The sequence below is a fragment of the Maniola jurtina genome, chromosome 11, assembly GCF_905333055.1.
Source record: "Maniola jurtina chromosome 11, ilManJurt1.1, whole genome shotgun sequence".
NCBI lineage: Eukaryota > Metazoa > Arthropoda > Insecta > Lepidoptera > Nymphalidae > Maniola > Maniola jurtina.
This window is the reverse complement of record NC_060039.1, coordinates 5,191,027-5,209,390: the sequence shown is the minus strand read 5'-3', so window position 1 is coordinate 5,209,390 and position 18,364 is coordinate 5,191,027. Positions and strand designations below refer to the sequence as shown.

General features: G+C 36.8%; 1 long non-coding RNA gene across 1 annotated transcript; it reads right to left on the bottom strand.

Moving 5' to 3' along the window:
• Positions 1–1,926: 1,926 nt before the first annotated feature.
• On the bottom strand, positions 1,927–9,667 carry LOC123869523. The gene is made up of 3 exons (XR_006796914.1): positions 9,657–9,667; positions 3,376–3,379; positions 1,927–2,080 (listed from the first exon to the last, which is right to left on the bottom strand). It is a non-coding gene; the product is annotated as an uncharacterized LOC123869523 (long non-coding RNA).
• Between the last annotated feature and the right edge of the window lie 8,697 nt (positions 9,668–18,364).

Below are 18,364 nucleotides of genomic sequence, written 5' to 3'. Positions count from 1 at the left end.
CCCTTGGCTACAATCAGACTGCTAGCAATTAATGATGCAGCCTAGCATTTTTTTTTTAAAAAGAATATTACCCATTTTTAATCATGACTAACATTCCTCTTTCCCCTCCAACTGAGCATTAAGCTTGTGCTAGGAGTGGGTACAACAATAGTGCAACGGGTGGGGTTTGAATCGGCGACCTTTCGGATTTCAGTCCGCTCCTAACCGTTGAGCTATTGAGGCATTCTTAACTTAGTTCTTAGGATACAGTACAACCTTTTTTCTTCTCGTTGTCCTTACGTAACACAGACTACCTAACGTGTTCTATGTTAAGTAATCTGTTCCTGAAGCCTTCATGTCTTGCCTTTCCCGTATAAGTGCCAGTGTACCTACTGCCACTTGACCAATGACTTTTTTATGAGTAGGTAGATAGATACCTATTGCAATTTCCACATCTATACTAATATTATAAAGAGGAAACCTTTGTATTTTTGTATGTTTGTATTGAATAGGCTCAAACACTACTGGACCGATTTCAAAATTTCTTTTACCATTACTTAGAGGGATTCTTCCGAATCCGTATAGCCTATATTTTATCCCGGAAAATAGATAGGATTTTTCGTGGTAGTGTCCACCCGTGCGAAGCCGGGGCGGGTCGCTAGTTTATTATAACTTGGAAATTTATTGATACTGTGGCTAAATCTATTGTATACAATCTGTAACTAAACATAATGCTTCCTGCAGAAAAGGATAGTACTAAATTTAGACCTGTGAATTTAGTTTAGTTTAGAGATTGTGCACAAGAGAATTAGCGACACTGTATATTCCCACGAATAAAGCTGTAAGAGGTATTTGTATCGTGGAATGCCTGTATGGATACAAATAGCAGTCAGCAGCAAATTAAATAGCGCGATAAATTCGTGAAGGAAAATACATTTATTCAGGCAGTTGTCAAGTGAACGGCAACAAACAACTTCGATTGCTGATCATTTTCGTAATCAAGTTGTAGCTATTTCTTGTATAGGTCGGCAAACCTACCGACTAAAAAGACAGGTTTACGTCATCAATATCACCCACTACTGAGCATAGGACTCTTAGAATGGTAAGGGTCTTAGGCCATAATATAAAACCAATTGGGTACTTCCCGTTGACCTAGAATCATGAATTTGGCAAGTAGGTAGGTCTTATAGCACAAGTAAAGGAATAAATCTGAAACCGTGAATTTGTGGTTACATCATTAAAAAAAAAAATTAAAATGTGTGTCAATTTTCAAAGTAAGATAACTATAACAAGTGGGATATTATATGAAAGGGCTTTACCTGTACAATTTAAAACAGATTTTTGTTTCTTTTATACATAATAATTTTTGATTTATCGTGCAAAATGTCGGAAAAAAATACCCGAGTACAGAACCCTCGGTGCGTGAGTCTAACTCGCACTTGGCCGGTTTTTAATTTCAAGATATATTATCATTTCCTGTCTTGCAAAAACAAACAATCTTTGAATCCGTCTTTTGTTATAACGACTGTCCACAAATTAGCTGTTGAAATGAAAACGTCTTTTACCAATTCCATGTCAACATTTGCAATACAAATTTCCATTTCGAGGCATTCAGTTTTGCGACGGAAATAGAAATCATTATTTAATGTCAATGTTTAACTGGGTTCTCCCCGCAAATGGGCCGGTAATGATCGCCTCCGATTCGACCGCGGACCAATATCGGAGTAAATTAACCTCTCTTCTTTATTCGTGCCAATTTATTTCGAACGAACCTTATTTATTAGACTGGTTCTGTAAACGGATTCTAACTTTAAATACGAATCGAGAATAATAATATATCTATGTATGTATGATCTATCTGGGTACATAACATGTACTTTGTATGGGATATATTATGTATCCTGGGTTATATATTATGTATCCTAGATGGATCTCCTTAATTTGCTGAAAAGGCACACAAGTAGATTCTCGCTGAAATGCGTTTAAAGAGGTGCACTATACGTGGCCCATACGCCTATGTTACCGTGAACTGACAATGTAAATACATGACACGAGTGAAACCTAACTTCAGAAAGTCTAAGGCGCCGGGCAAATCGCGTCGCTTACGCTTTCCTCCAAGTAGGTTTCTGAGATTTGTGTGTATTATAATTCGCTTGTAAACGCCACTTTTCTAAATACCTCGGAATATGGTGCCAATTTCTGAAGTCCTCGGAATAATGTGCCTTAATAAATAATTAATTAATAACACAATAAACTATGAAAATTCGCGTATTGAATGTGTTGAATATCTTTTCAAGTAACATCCTTACTTACCAAATCTTTTATTTTTGTACAATGCCTAATACTTCTCGATGCGAAACTTACAACGTTCCTGGGTAGGTACCTGCTATATACGTATTACTTTATTATATTCTGTGACAAACGAACTTATATAAACGCGACGTTATAATGATATACTTAGGTAGGAATTTTCATATAAAAATCATTTGCTAACGTAAACAGACTAGGTAAGTAGGTATACGGTTTTCCTTAACCATAATGAGATGGAGACTTAATTTGAAAGGATCGGCCCTCTATCAGCCAATCCGCAGAGCTTAGAAAGTAAAAATAAAGCCGCATAGAGAGTTTATTTAATATCATGCGACTGAGGGACATCAAACGGCGCATCTGAGAGGATATTGAAGTTTGATAGCATTGGAAGCGTCAGTGAGTTGTATTACTAGAGCAGCAATATCCCGTACTTAATAATAACTTAATCTTACTGATTTTAGTCATCATCATCATGTCGTCGTCAACTGATAAACGTCCACAAGTGGACGTGGTGGTGGTCCACGGGTGGTGGTGGCGAATCGTGTAAAGATTTCCCCACGCCCCGCGTCGCCCGAATCCAGCGGCTCTTTGCAACTCGTTTGATGTCCTCTTTCCGAGTGTGGGGGTCTACAAACACTGCGCTTTGCGGCGCAAGGTCGCTCTTTCAGCACCTCCCAAAGTGCTTTTAGATCCATCCATCAGCCTGTAAGCGTCCACTGCTGGACATAGGCCTTTCCAAGAGCGCGCCACCAAACACGGTCCTCCGCCTTCCTCATCCACCCGCTTCCCGCCACCTTCTTCAGGTCATCGGTCCAGCGGGCTGGAGGTCGTCCCACACTGCGCTTACCGGTACGCGGTCTCCACTCCAGAACACGTCTGCCCCAACGGCCGTCGGTTCTGCGAAAGACATGGCCTGCCCATTGCCACTTCAGCTTGCTAATCTTTTGAGCTATGTCGGTCGCTTTTGTTCTCCTGCGAATTTCGTCGTTCCGGATTTTATCCCTGAGAGTAATACCTAACATAGCTCGCTCCATAGCGCGCTGAGCGACTTTTAGTTTGTGGACGAGGCCAACTGTCAGTGTCCACGTTTCTGCTCCATACGTCATCACAGGTAGGACACACTCATTGAAGACCTTAGGCTTTTAGGTAAGCACCAGTAAATTAGCGAAATCGTCTGCCAAAAAGGTCTTTACTTAGTATAAACTAACTAAAGACTCTCAAATCTTAGTCATTAAGTTATAGCTAAAAAGTTTACCTTTATAATATCTACCTCATATAAAAAATCTTTATTTTTTCTGTTAGTCAATATTATCACTATTACAAGTGGGAGGAGTCTACAACACCTGATGTAAGAGGTCTGCCGCTCCATGGTTTACAAATTACAACTCAGTGGAAGCGCACTAGAATCTCGCTCGTAGCTGTTTATAGAGATTTTTATTTATCATTTTCCAGTACAATCTTGCAAAATTATAATCTGTTTAAGTGTCTACCTAGCTTGCTTTTTATTTAAAGTTTGTACATAATATAAAAAGTGAAAGATTTTAACGTGGTCTTGGTTGTAGTAATAAAACACATTAACTTCACAAACTGAACTAAGTATATTGAAACTAATATTACTAATTTAGTACAAAGATTGTTTCGGAGACAAATTAATTGGACACGTAATTTTTAACCAAGAGAGATATCAAAATTATGCTTTCAAACTTATAAGATTTTGTCTGGATAAATTAGTGGTTTTTGCGCTATGTATACAGACAAACAAACACCGAATATTTTCTTAAAGATGCATAAAATATAAATGTATTTTAGCATAGTAATACGGTATTATACCTAGAGCGTAAAATAGCTATCGATAAAAAACAATTTATTTCTAATTTCACCATATTATCCAAATGTACAAGGCAATAAACATTTTCATTCGTCGTGGTGACTGCTACAATATATTTAACTAGCAAAGCAAAGTAGCCTAAAAGCGATATGGCAGGTTTATTTAACCCATAATATTATACCTAACTAATCGGTTTTTACGTAGCATGTAAGTGGTACGCTCGATTTTAGATAATTTAACTAAGTAGGTATTCATTTCATTATGATTCTTTAAAAATTTATAAGCTTAGGTTTTTTATATTCTTTAGGTTAGGTATTATATTTTGTTATAGGTAATTTTCTACGAACGCTCACCGATAAAACATTTCGAGATTATGCTTCGATGCACGAATTATTTAGTAGATTTTTATCTTACGGACGAAAGGAATCCCCTCACATTTTCATTTCGCATATGACTCATAATTACAGAACAACTCGGCATCTTTTCGAGTTTTGTAAGGGAGCTATGCCTAATTGAAAAAGCAGAACCAAATCTTTCAAACATTTACATACCTAGTCCCTACTCACAAAACAAAGGAGCACCAATTCCAATTACTCCAGACATCAGGTGCTAGGTCGTCGACAATTAAAACGAGATATTACGTTTAGGGACATTTCGGTACCGTATCTTTACTTTATAGTGGCATAAAGAAAGCTGACGCTGTAAACTCAACGTAAATCGCTTATACGAGCGTGTGTGCTCTGAAACACATAAAAGGGAATTAATAAGGCCATTCCGAAGAGCGATCCGGCAGACATATCAAACCTTATAGTTGAAGTAAAGCTCCAAAGATATATTAGTGATATTGAAAGTTATCGATTCTGGATTCTACGTCGATTTAACTTCGATACACGGTTTAGTTTTATAGAATAAGGATTTGTCTGTGAAATAATGTTGATGCTATAGGTAACTACTTAGATTTATTTAATGTGCTTCGTGCAACCTGCTTAGATCCTTTCATTCTTTGTTTTACCTATAGCGGGCAGTAAACAAATTATGTCTGTCACAGAAATGATGACCGCTAAGGCAGTCGCGTTCTAGACTGGGAACCGCTTACTACTACTTACTAAGAGCAGTATGGGACAGATTCCAGCCTGCTGGACCGACGATATTGAAATGATGCGTGCTAAATGAAAATGTCGGACGACAGTCTGTGGTAGCGTGCTGTCCAACAGGCTTTATATCCAGCAGTGGACGCATACAATCTGAATGGATTACCGACTTTTCCAATTGTATCAAACCGAAGACGGTAGATCTCTTGCAAGACTTTATATTCAATTATATATAAAATTAAATAATTATATAAAATTAACAAGCAAGTCAAATAGACGTAAATAATGTAGAAAGACGTGAAGAAAAACAGGATACTTACCTTAGCTTGATTAATAAGAAACTAACTCCTTTTAAAATTACAGCTGCCTTAGCTTCGCGAAATTATTGCCAAGTTTCGGTAGTTCACATTGAGTTAACAGGGCTCTCTCCGTCACTCGCTTCATACAATCATAGTTCCAATTTCATTTGAATATTAAGCAACCAAAGTCCATGAAATTTTGTAGACATATTCTAGAAACTAATATCTGTGTTTGTGGTGTTTTAGATTTTAGAATATGTTGTTTTAAAATTACAGGGGCTCAAAGATTTGTATGTAAATTTTTAAGACCGCGTAACTTTGAAACCGAATATTTATTTTAACAGAAATCTGGAAAACCACAGACATAGATATTAGTTTCTAGAATATATCTGCAAAATTTCATGGACTTTGGTTGCTTAATATTCAAATGAAATTGGAACTACGTTTGTATGAAGTGAGTGACGGAGAGACCCCTCTTAATGCTGTAGAAAATCGACTGACTACCTTTCTGCAGTCGACGACGTAATAAATGAGGTGTCTGTTGTAAAAAATGGAACACACACACGAGACTGTCTCATTGCTTTTACAAAATCACAGGGCGTTCCACAACGTACGAACTTACGACTTACTGTAATTAGTTAGAAATTACTAAGTAATTATTTTTGCTCAATAGACGAACACACGCTCGCATAAATATTATTCTTATTAAGTTTTTATAAAATCAGTATTAACTTTATTTGAGATTTTTTACTGCTAAATGGTGAATGTACAATAATCTATAAATTGATTTCGAATATTTTTTGAAGAGGAGGCGTCAGACGTAGAGTTGCATTTTTGGCTAGAAATACCTAATAGATTACGAAGGCGGAGAATACATAATATAAAGTAAATTTAAATGTGCAGTTTTATAGACACTATAAAAGTAAAAAAGAGTGTAAACTCCACCCTGCATTCGACACGTCAGTAAATTCGAACACTTAGATTTGGCTATCAAAAGCTCGGGGGCACTCAAAAATCCATTTGAAAAATACACATTTTATACCTTAGTAGCATAAGAGAATTGGCCATTTGGAAGGGGTGCGTTTATTTTGGTCCTCATTCGAATGGCTCCCTCCTACCATTAAAATCTAAGGTGGTATTAGAGCAACGGGCAGAAGTAAGGGTTATATTCTAACGCCGACTTTACGTCTCATCTCGACCGATATTAGCTATAAAGGCTATAAAGTAATGTTATGCCATTGTGCCGCTTACATTATTCGTGATATAACTGCTTCGTGGTTAGTTTTAATCGCAGGTCGTAACAGTTTACAATCACAATAATAATTTCATTCTGGTTTAACTTGAGACGGGGATCAAAACGTGTTATTAGAACCATCGCATATCAGCGATAGATCGCAGACTGCAATTAAATATCTAATTTCTCATTTAATAAATACATTCTTCACTATTATTAAAAAAAACCGGTCAAGTGCGAGTCAGACTCGCGCACTGAGGTACTCGAGTATTTTTTTTGACATTTATCACGATAAATCGAAAACTATTATGCATAAAAATAAATAAAAATCTGTTTTAGAATGTACAAGTGCCCTTTCATATGATACCCCACTTGGTAGAGGTATCTTACATTGAAAATTGAAACACATTTTAATTTTCTTTTTTGTGATATAACTACAGATTCACGGTTTTCGGATTTATTCCTTTACTTGTGCTATAAGACCTACCTAGGCAATCATGAAATGCAGGTGCCTTTCATGATTCTAGGTCAACGGGAAGTACCCTATAGGTTTTCTTGACAGACACTACAGACGGACAGATGGACAGACAGACAGACAACAAAGTGATCCTATAAGGGTTCCGTTTTTCTTTTTGGGGTACGGAGCCCTAAAAAGTTAGGTAAATGCGATACATACCGTCTACTAAACAACGCAGATTCACACAATAAGCTAAACTGATTCCTGACTACGTGGAAATTCCCATATTATAATACGGGACCACGAAAACCACGGAAGAATAATTAATAGGTATAAATATACCTATATATATATATACCTAGCACATTTTTTGTCAAACAAAACAATTACACCTTGATCTATTTTGCACTTTAGAATAATAACTTTGAATATTGTGTGCCTTATGTCGTCGGCACAGAGGTGTACAGAAAAACTCAAGCGAGTTTATGTTTACACCGCATCAAATACCCTGTAAATGTGTTTTATTAACAAATAAATAATAATTTATAATAAATAAAAGATAATTTGGAGATTTAAAAAACAGTTTTTTTTTTTTTCAAAAATAAAATGGGTGGGCGTATCAAATAGAAAATGCTTTTTTCAATTAGATACACCCACCTATTTTATTTTTAAAATATACTAAAAAAATACCGTACCTTCAGAACAGTCGTGTAAAAAGTCTGAAGTCTATGCGCGCCTTTACACACTACACGCGTTTACATTAATGTTGTCGCGTTTAATATTGTTATTTGATTTTAAATCCTGACAAGCGAGCCTCGAAATGGTTTTCATATTTACCATGAATGCAAATAACATTTTGCACACGACATTTTATATCCGGGTCGAAATCAGAAGTCGAAAATTGTAGATATAATCGCGTCATTGTTGTTTGATATCACTAACATTCATATAGACGCTACCTATTCTAAGTCCTAATGCATTGGATCAATAGTTAAGACTTTGATTCCCATCACTTGCTTTACCGGAGAAGGAAAACTCGTGAAAAATGTAAGTACATACCGAGAGTTCTCCATAATGCTCTCAATGGTAAGTGAAGTTTACCAATCAACACTTTGCCAATGTGCATTATAGCGAAAATCTTCTTATTTTTAGAGGAGACCTGTTCTCAGATGTAGTGGACCAATGGTAGGTTGAAATGATGATGATGGCATTAGGTCAGTTACCGAATCAAAACTGAAGACCGGCTGACGAGACCGGGCTGGTATAAAATTTTCAATGATGTGGGAGGTCTACCAACACTGCGCTTTCCGTTGCGAGGTCACCATTTTAGCACAAACCATCGTCTATCAGTTTTTCAAGCTATGTGCCCTGATCATTGCCACTTCAGCTTCGCAACCCATTGAGCTAAGTCGTCTGGGTTCTCCTATGGATCTCCTCATTTCTGATGTGATCTCGTAGAGAAATTCCAAGCACAGCTGTGTCCATCACTCGCTGAGCGACTGTGAGCTTTCTGAGAACTTATTCATCATCATCATCATCATCAGCCTGTGGACGCCCACTGTTGGACATAGGACTTCCCTATAGAGCGCCACCACACCTGGTCCTCAGCCTTCCTCATCCAGCCACATCCCGCCAGACGCTTCATATCGTCAGTCCATCGTGCTGGAAGTTTTAATTTTCCATCAAGAGGTAACTACAAAAGCTGCGTAAACAAAACGCCTGTACAATTTGACAGAGCAAAATAGCTCTTAGTAACGATGATATCATCTTGCAGGGGCTGTGCCATGACGTCACACTTCTCCCCTACGAAAACTAAGTCAGCGGGTCACATTGGGCATTAGAGCACTTTGTTGTGATTTATATTCGCGCTTTCCTTTGTTTAATATTTTCTTTTGCCACATTTTATTGTATAACGTTAAATAATATTATGTATAGAATAGTATACAATGAGTTTTATTTTTAAACAGTTTTCTAGCTTAGGTACCTTATTCACACTAGTAGGTACCTAAGTAGTCCTTGAATAGTAAATTTTCGCATTTAAGTTCGATTTACGCTATGGATTTACGTTAGAAGTTCTAACACAGAGTAAGTCTAAGTAGACACCATGGATTTGACTAGCTATGTACCTACCTATATTATTCTCGGTTGTTGGATACCTATAAGTAGGTAGAAATAATATAACTTTCCGAATGCATTGTTAGAAGATAGCATTCCCAAAAATGAATGAAAATGTTCCTAAAAGGCTTCCATTTCTAAAAAACCAATACCGCATCTGCATATTGGATACGTATGCTTCGGCTGAAAAATGGCTGGCAAAATGACTAAAATGGTTACCTCAGGCATATGCGGATTGTTCTTATGCAAATATTGGCCCTGATCTCATCGTTGGGAAAGAGGCTTCCACGGAGAGATGATTTATTTGCTTATCATATAGCTGACTGGCAGGGCAGAGGTAAACTTTAAGGTTTCGCCGCGTCCATATAATCACGTAAGTACACTCTTATGTAATATGTACTTTATTTAAGTTCTTTATGTCATAGGTGCATGCGCTTAAACAAACACCTAAAAAAATCTGGTTGCCCTCCAACGTGAGAGAAGTCAAGAGTGAATAGGCAAGTTCTAGACAAGCGCGCTCAATCTTAGACTGCATCATCACTCGCTAGCAGGTCTAATTGCAGCCAAGCGCTAGTCTCTAAATAAAAAAAAAATAATATGAGCTTGAAAGAAATACTTAAACCAGCAATATGTTGAACTTAATTTTCTATACCCCCTTAGTAGAAAGCAAAATGAACTGATGTAATTTTTTAACAGCGCGGAGGTCTCATCTGGTGGTATTGTATCTAACACCCGCGCATCCCCCGCGCTAATCCAGTGCGGGAGCAGGCGCAGGTGACATGCGGGGCGTCCCTCCGCCTCATACCCCGATTGCCATGTCGACCAGTCGCAAACTTTACCCACTAAAGGCTGTTTAAGCCACCGTACGGTGCCGTGCCGACAATGCGGCATGCTACAAAATATGGAAACATTAATTTTGCAACCTGCAGCATGCAGCAGTCTATTTTGATATTTTGATTAAGCAGCCATTCGTAGCCAGGATTACCGCTGCATTTAGGTAATTAATCACTAATGTAACCGTAATGTAGATCTGGATTTTTGCGTTATTAAAACTTTAGAATGAATAGAAATATTTCACCAAAGAAAACCTAGAGTCGTCAACCAATTCAGCCACACATGTCGTGAACACGCAACTAAAAGTTTGTACGAGTACCTAAGTAGAGATTTCGCCGTCCACTCAAAGTGACAAACGCTTGAGACTTCGAAAAACTTGTTAGAAAACTAAAAAGAACTCGTTGGGAAGATGTTAGAGAGTCCCGAGCGAATCGCAGCCATTCCCGGGCCTCTGGTTAATATAACCACACATCTGAAATTTTCGAGACTGTCCCCATGTTTATTATTAAAATACCTACTATTTATGCATATACTTACCTTGTTTCTCCAATGTGAGTTTCACTATCACGAAATGAGGAGATCCGTTGGAGAGCCAGAGTGACCCACATGGCTCAACGGATTGCGAAGCTGAATGGCAGGGGGCAGGGCACGTACTTCGAAAAACCGATAGACGTTGGACCCCCAAGGTGCGAGAAGGGCTTGGCGTTGGCTAAACTCCCAGTAGATGGATAGATGACATCAAACAAGTCGCAGGGAGCCACTGGATTTAGATGGAGCAAGATCGTGGCATGTGGAAGTCCCTACAAGAAACTTATGTACAGCTGTGAACAATGATGATGTTGGGTGACAATGATGACAACTGTATATGCTATACCTGCTCTATATTGTGCGAAAAGAGAGCCCATCGTGTTAGTATCCCAAACAACACTATAATATTGTGGTTAATGGAGACATGGAGAAAGGGTGACCTCAGTGGCGTGCACAGGTTTTAAAGCCAGGGTAAGCATTAAGGTATGAAATTATTTTCTGGCAGGTCATAATGGAAAATAATTGTTGATTTATTATAGGCTTATTATAGGGTAGGCAGTACTTTTATACCTCTACGAGCTGCACGCCACTGGGTGACCTCGTCATTTCTTAAACACAATTACTAAGAGAGGTACGTAGCTGCAAAATTTTATTTTTAATATTTTAAATACCTACGTAAAGATAATTTTATACATGCAAATTCTAAATAACACAGATTGAATTTCAAATAATACGTCCCGTGAGGATAGTAAAGTCCCGAAAAAAAGGTTCTTTATGTGGTACCACTATCCCCAGCCACTCGATTTAATTTACATCTCTGCTCGATTGTTCCAAGTTTCAGTTCAACGACCTAACGACGTTGATTTATTTTATATAACTAAAATGGATTTTCGTTCCTTATAAGTAGGTACCTACCTATTCAGCTTGCGGTACCTATATCCGTCGGTTAGCGTCTAGACTGTAAATTAGAGCTAATTGTTAGGAATATGAATTTTTAATTGGAAACTGAAAGTTTTTTAGTACCTACTCTATTATCTGCTTTGACTAATTATAAATCGTCATTGATTTGGTTGGGTATTATACTTACTTGATGTGATGGGGAAACTAATGGTGATAAAACTTTTGCTGAATCCCTACGTGTATATCTATTTATCATACGTATTATGTTGTGTAGCGAGAGGTAATTTTATACTCATAGAGTAGAATATTAGACAGATATACTAATCTAATATGCTATATATCTATGTTGATACTTATATACAGGGTGTTTGGTAATTAGTATATAAAGATGAGACGTACCCATGCTACTTTGATCTGATAAATATAATAACGAAATAAAATTATAAAAATTTCTATACAAAATTTAAAAAAAAATATTACATCAAAAAAAAATCAACATCAACAAAAAAATTGTATGGAAATTTTAATAATTTTATTTCGTCATTTTACTTCAGCATTGTATTTATCAGACCAAAGAAAGTAGTATGGGTACGTGTCGTCATTATATACTAATTACCGAACACCCTGTATATCTATGTTAAAAGTTTTATTAGTTGCGTTGAGACCAAATTCATCGGCTTCCTGTATTTAAAGCAGGTGCAATAACCAATACACTTACCTACCTAATATTTTTAATAAACTATTGAAATATGTCTCATAAACTACGATAGCTAGTTAAAAATAATGTCATTAGGTACGTTTAATGTAGCAGGTGGCTTGTTATATCATGTTACCAATAAACAATTTTTATCGTTATATTTTTATAATAATACCTAATCTGTGTATAAATAAATGTTTAAGTACCTACCCAATCATTATGGTAGCAAAATTGTATTTCATAAAAGTTTGGCTATGCAATGAGCAGAACAAAAATTTAATCTAGGTCAAACTAAAATTTATGTTTCCTGTAGGTTTAAGACTAGGTTAGGTTGTACAGGGTGCTAGGTATTTGAGAGCGTTTATCAAAACTATTAGATAATTGTATAACTTGAAAATAGTCTGAAATATTGTTTCATTCCAAGTCTGATCACATCTAAATACATACATAATTGAGGACTGCCTAGTTAAAAACAGAAACTCCATTTGACATATTCGGTTTTGGACTAGGAAGTAGGAATTCAGGTATTTCTAGATTGGCCTGGAAACTCGTAAGATAGAAGCCGAAATTTTGACTTTGGACTAGGGCATAGGCCAATCGCGATGTGCCGGGGTTTTGAATTATAAAAGCAAATATACAGATCAGGAATTAAACCCACACTTTTTCTCAAAAAAAAAACATGATTTTATTCGATGTAGAGTTGTCGTAAAAATAAATCTCTCTCGTGGTTTTGGCGAAGCTTTATCGATAAAAAGGGAACGAGAAAGTGTTTTCACACTTATTGTCCTTGGTCTGCTGTCTATCAACATCAACTTCAGAATAATAAATAATATTATGTACTTACATGATAAAACTAAATAATTAACTCATCTATTTGTACAGACATTCACTTATAATAGATACATATTACATATGTATTAGTTTTTTATTAAAAAAAGTCGAGACCATGTCGAGACTGGAGGCGTCATATCCAATTACATTATTTACAATACACTGTTAGAAATCATGTAGATACCTAAATGCAATCTACAAGTTGATAAAATCTGACATTTCTTGCTTTGAATTTAAATTTAAATTAAATCTAGTATACAATACACGTATCATAATGGCTGATATAAACAGTTTTTTAATACTCATACCACGATTTCGTCGGTTGACAATCTTGGTACATTAGGTATAGATTTCCCAGCACGATCTCGTCTTTAAAGACCTGGTCATACAAAACGCGTGATGGCTGTGCCGCATGACGGAAAGACGGCGACAGCCGACAGCGCGAGAACATTCAGAGCGACATTGATTTTTCGTGACTTTTTCAACGTTTTGTCGAGGTAAAAGCCACGACAAAGCGATTGCGAAAGCGAAGTCATACAGATTGTGTTTGGATTTTACATACATTACATTACATTTGGACACCACACTGAAAGCGTGAAAGACTGTAGAGTACGGAGCTACGATATTCATGTTTATACATATAATATTATATAAATGCCAAATTGTTTCCATATGTCTGTCTGCTACGATTTCACGACCTAATTGTTTAATCAATTCTGGTGAAATGTAGTACAAAGTTAGCTTATATCCCAGAGATGGACATAGGCTACTTTTCGTCATGGAAAATGGAAGAGTCCCCACGAGATTAAAGAAATCACGTGCAAAAAATTGTGGACATATTAGCTTGCATCCTGGAGGCGGTACATAGGCAACTTTATATCCCAAAAAATTAAAGAGTTTCCGTGGGATTTTTAAAAAATTTATACCACATGGATGAAGTGGCGGGTATCATCTATTACTTAATAGTATCTCACAGTTACTGGACTCCTGCCACGACGTGGCGGCAATTAGCTTTGACCTGCTCCATTAAGTTCCGTGTTCATTTTAAATGAGCTGTTGCCGTCATCCGTCCTGGGTGACGTCCTAATAAATGGTCTACGGTCTACGGTCGCGCGTTTTGTTTGACCAGGCCTTAAGTTTGAGATAAAGCTTGATATTTTGAAGTAGCAACATGAAGTTATGACGGTTTGGCCTCCCATAACTCATAACTCATGTAGGAACAAGACAATATCTTGTTATAAAGAACATCGGTATAGTGCGCTTAAACTTTAATTCATCCAATACAAACCGTTGCCTATGACTTCGACCTCGTTGAATATAAATGTATTATGTATACAAAAAATCTTCCGCGTGAAATATTCTAGGAAAAGATAGTGAAAACTGAAGTTTTAAATACTAATTAGATGAGAGGATGGAAAAGAAGATCTGCTTGTTTTTAAGTAAAGTTTTAAACACTACGCATCTATTTTCTATACTTACTAATATTATAAATGCGAAAGTGTGTCTATCTGCCAGCTTTTCACAGCTCATCCGTTTTGACATAATTCGGTACAGAAGTTGCGCATCCATCCCGGGGAAGGACATAGGCTACGTTTTATCCCGGAAAATCAAAGAGTTCCCACGGGTTTTTAAAAACGTAAATCCACGCGAACGAAGTCGCACTGCATCATCTAATAATATTGTAAATACGAAAGTGTATTTGTTTGTTGGTTTTTCTTCAATCACGCCGCAACGGGGCAACGGATCGATATGATTTTTGCATAGTATAGTAACAGACGACCGTGACACATCTACCTACCATTTATTCCGGAAAATTATAGAGCTCCCACGGGATTTTTAAAGATCTAAATCTGCGCCGGAGTCGCGAGTAAAGATACACTTTGTATGTAGAGCTCTGAGTCTATTGGAGCTTTTACAATGCATTCTTTATCAACTTACCTACCCTATCTGCGTGACGTCACGTCATCCAAGTACCAAGTACGTCACAAAATAGCTTAACCGGTCAAGGAGTGGACTGAAAACCGAAAGGTTGACGGTTCAAACCACGCCCGTTGCACTATTGTCGTACCTACTCCTAGCACAAGCCTGACGCTTAGTTGGAGAAGAAAGGGGAATATTAGTCATTTAACATGGCTAATATTCTTTTTTTTTTTTTTTTTAATTTTGGTCATTATTAAATCCTTCAGGAGATAAATACTTACTTTAAAGATTAATCTTCACGGTCTTTTTTAATACTTACTTCAACAACTTTTTACTCGCAAAAAGTCTGTCGTACAAAAATAATTCTTTAGCTTTTGTTCAATCGAGAGAAAACTTAAGGTCTTTTTCTTAAAATAACTCACTATGAAAGGCATGAAAGACTGTTTATAAATTCGAACTTAGACAACTGTTATGTACCACAGAATTTAGAGTAGGAATAGAAGTAGTAAAAAGCCTGGTTGCCGCACTGCAGAATGCACTGCGGCTTCGACCATCTTCGGCCGAAAAATCTTTATCATGGCAACAGTCATTATAAACTTGGAAAAAAAAACATTATTTTATCCACTCTTAGCCAATCTGGAATTGAATTTATTAGTCACTAGATTTCGGTTTTTTTTAATCCCGTGGGAACTCTTTAATTTTCTGGGATAAAAAGCCTATGTCCATCCCTGGGATACAAGCTATCTCTGTACCAAATATCGTTAAAATCGGTTAGACGGACGGACCGTGAAAAGCTTACAGACAGACAGACATACTTTCGCATTTATAATATTAATGTGGACAACCCCTTCGGCTTCAGCCTGAAATCTATCTTCGATCAGGTACTATATTATTTGTATAGCGTTACAGTTATTTTTACGTTGCTTCGTTGCTTTGGATGTTAGAGATGTTGTTTTTTAATTTATTTCTATCTGTGCGAATTTTTATTTGGTAACAATTTTTTTTTAATTCTGTGGTTTGAACTTTCGAGAAAATACCCACTTGGTAGGTACTATAGTAGAAAACAAAGAATTCGTTCTCCGTAATAACAACGCTTCGGTTTTCGACGTTCTCAATAAATAACGGTCCATAAACTTCGCTGACTGACACGAATATTTCTTATTTTTCTTTGAAACTGATCCCAAAATATTACCCTAGCCGGTCATAAAAGCTGTACTATTAATTAGGAGACGTGTTCAACTTCTGAACGCATGACATCATGTTCGCGCGATTTCCAAAGCACAAAACCCCCTTTGTCTAACTTGGCTAGTTATCACAACCATCACGTTTTCATAGGACATGTCCTACTTGTATTGGTATATTACCATGTAATAATCAAAATACATCAGTCTATTTTTCTATACTAAGTAATATTATACATGTGAAAATGTGATTTAGCTTAGCTTGTATCGAGGGAAAGGAGTAGGACGGGCTACTTTTAGTCAAAATCAAAATAAATCGATGAATATTATTTATTGATGATCAAATGAACTTACTACTTGTAAGCGAAGTTTCGATTTACATAATATTGTAGGAACCACATAGTATTCCTGTATGTTGCAATATTTAAAGTTGCCTTCCAAATTTTTTTTCAGTGTTGTTTTCATCACCATACCATTTCTAAGCGCCGGACTGCCAATCCATTGACACTCCCTTTAGAACAAAGTAGCAAATGATTGATGTGTCTATCCCACTTTCTTTAAGAAAATGTGCTGGCACACGTCCCGGGAAACGAAGCGGGTCACCTGCCAGTCAGTGATAATTATCGATCATTGACATCTGCAGTATCAGACCGGTGATTGTATCACCGGTCTTTAATTGGAAGGGATGGAGATCGCTTGATCTACAATCTACCCCAAGAATCATGAAAGCCTTATCTTACTCTTCTTCATGAAACTTCTATTTCATTCCTCTCTGGGTCATATCAAATTGAGAATTTAACTTTCCATCACATCGTTGTTTTGGTCGACCATATAAGCTGATGTCCGCGACTTCACTTGCGTGGATTTAGGTTTTTAATATCCCGTGGAAACTCTTTGTTTTCCGAGATAAAAAGTAGCCAATGTCACTTTTCAGATATTTAACTATATCTCTAATACGAGTATGTAAAAAATTACGTTGATCCGTTGCGTTGCTCCGTTGCGGCGTGACTCAAAGACAAATCAACAAACAAACACATTTTATAATATGGGTAGTGATATGGTCATTGTCGTACACTCTGATTACTTATTAATCGATGGCTTCGTACAAAGAGATTAGGGTTGAGAGTTGAGCCAGAGTCCTGGCGTCTATTCCAGGTAGATATTATACCAATCTCGAGTAACGGAGCACGAAGTAAGCTTGGCTTTCGTGTCCTGTCTTCAAAAATTTGTAACTGGTAACCCCTCAAAATTGACAGATACGGTGTAAATCTTACACAGTGACAGGCGTGGCGTATAAATCTGAGCCGAGAATAGTATATTTCATTACAAGTGCGGAAAGGCTGTCATTGCAAAGAGTTCCGACAAATGTCTACCCGAGCCGAGGCGTAGCTGAAGGCGAGGGTTGACAGTCGGAACGAGTTGCAATGACGGTTCCGCACGTGTACTGAACGACTATTTTTAATACAGTTGCGAAAAAATGAAGCAATTTAATAAAATAATAAAAACACAATTAACTCAACTAACTTAATTTAATTTAATTTAAAACAACTTTATTGTTAATAGATATAAAAAAGTAGGGTCGAAATTACTCATTTTAGGCAACCAACAACTAAACTCGCAAAGAAAATTTCTGAAAAATGGCGCCAACCGTAGAATATAAGCAGAGTTTTTTTTTTCTTCACCCATTCTGGTAGGCAAAGGGAACTATGCCATACAGCCAAGTCTTCAGTAGAAGTTTTTTAGTGATATGAAATGAAAATGAAATTTAATGAGATGAAATGAAATGAAACCTAACCAAACTCATTCAATCAAATCATTAAATCTGATATTAAAACAAATTAGTAGCTTCTTATTAGAAATACGTATTTGCATGAATCATAAAAACTTCTATGAATTTTTTTAGTAAAAACTTCATGGTTGGTTTTTCTTTTTAATATTTTGACAGTTGGGAAAGAAAAAGCACGAGTGCGGGAAAGGTAAAGAAAAAGCACGAGCATGTAATAGCCCACATCCCGAACGCTATACGTCCCTGCAATACGCCACTTTTTGAGCAACTGTATTAAAAAATATTATTCCTTGGTTAGCGCGTTACGTCAGTGTTCATTTGGGCTGATGACTATGTGCTAAATGATGAAATGGATTGTCGAATGCATTTGTTTG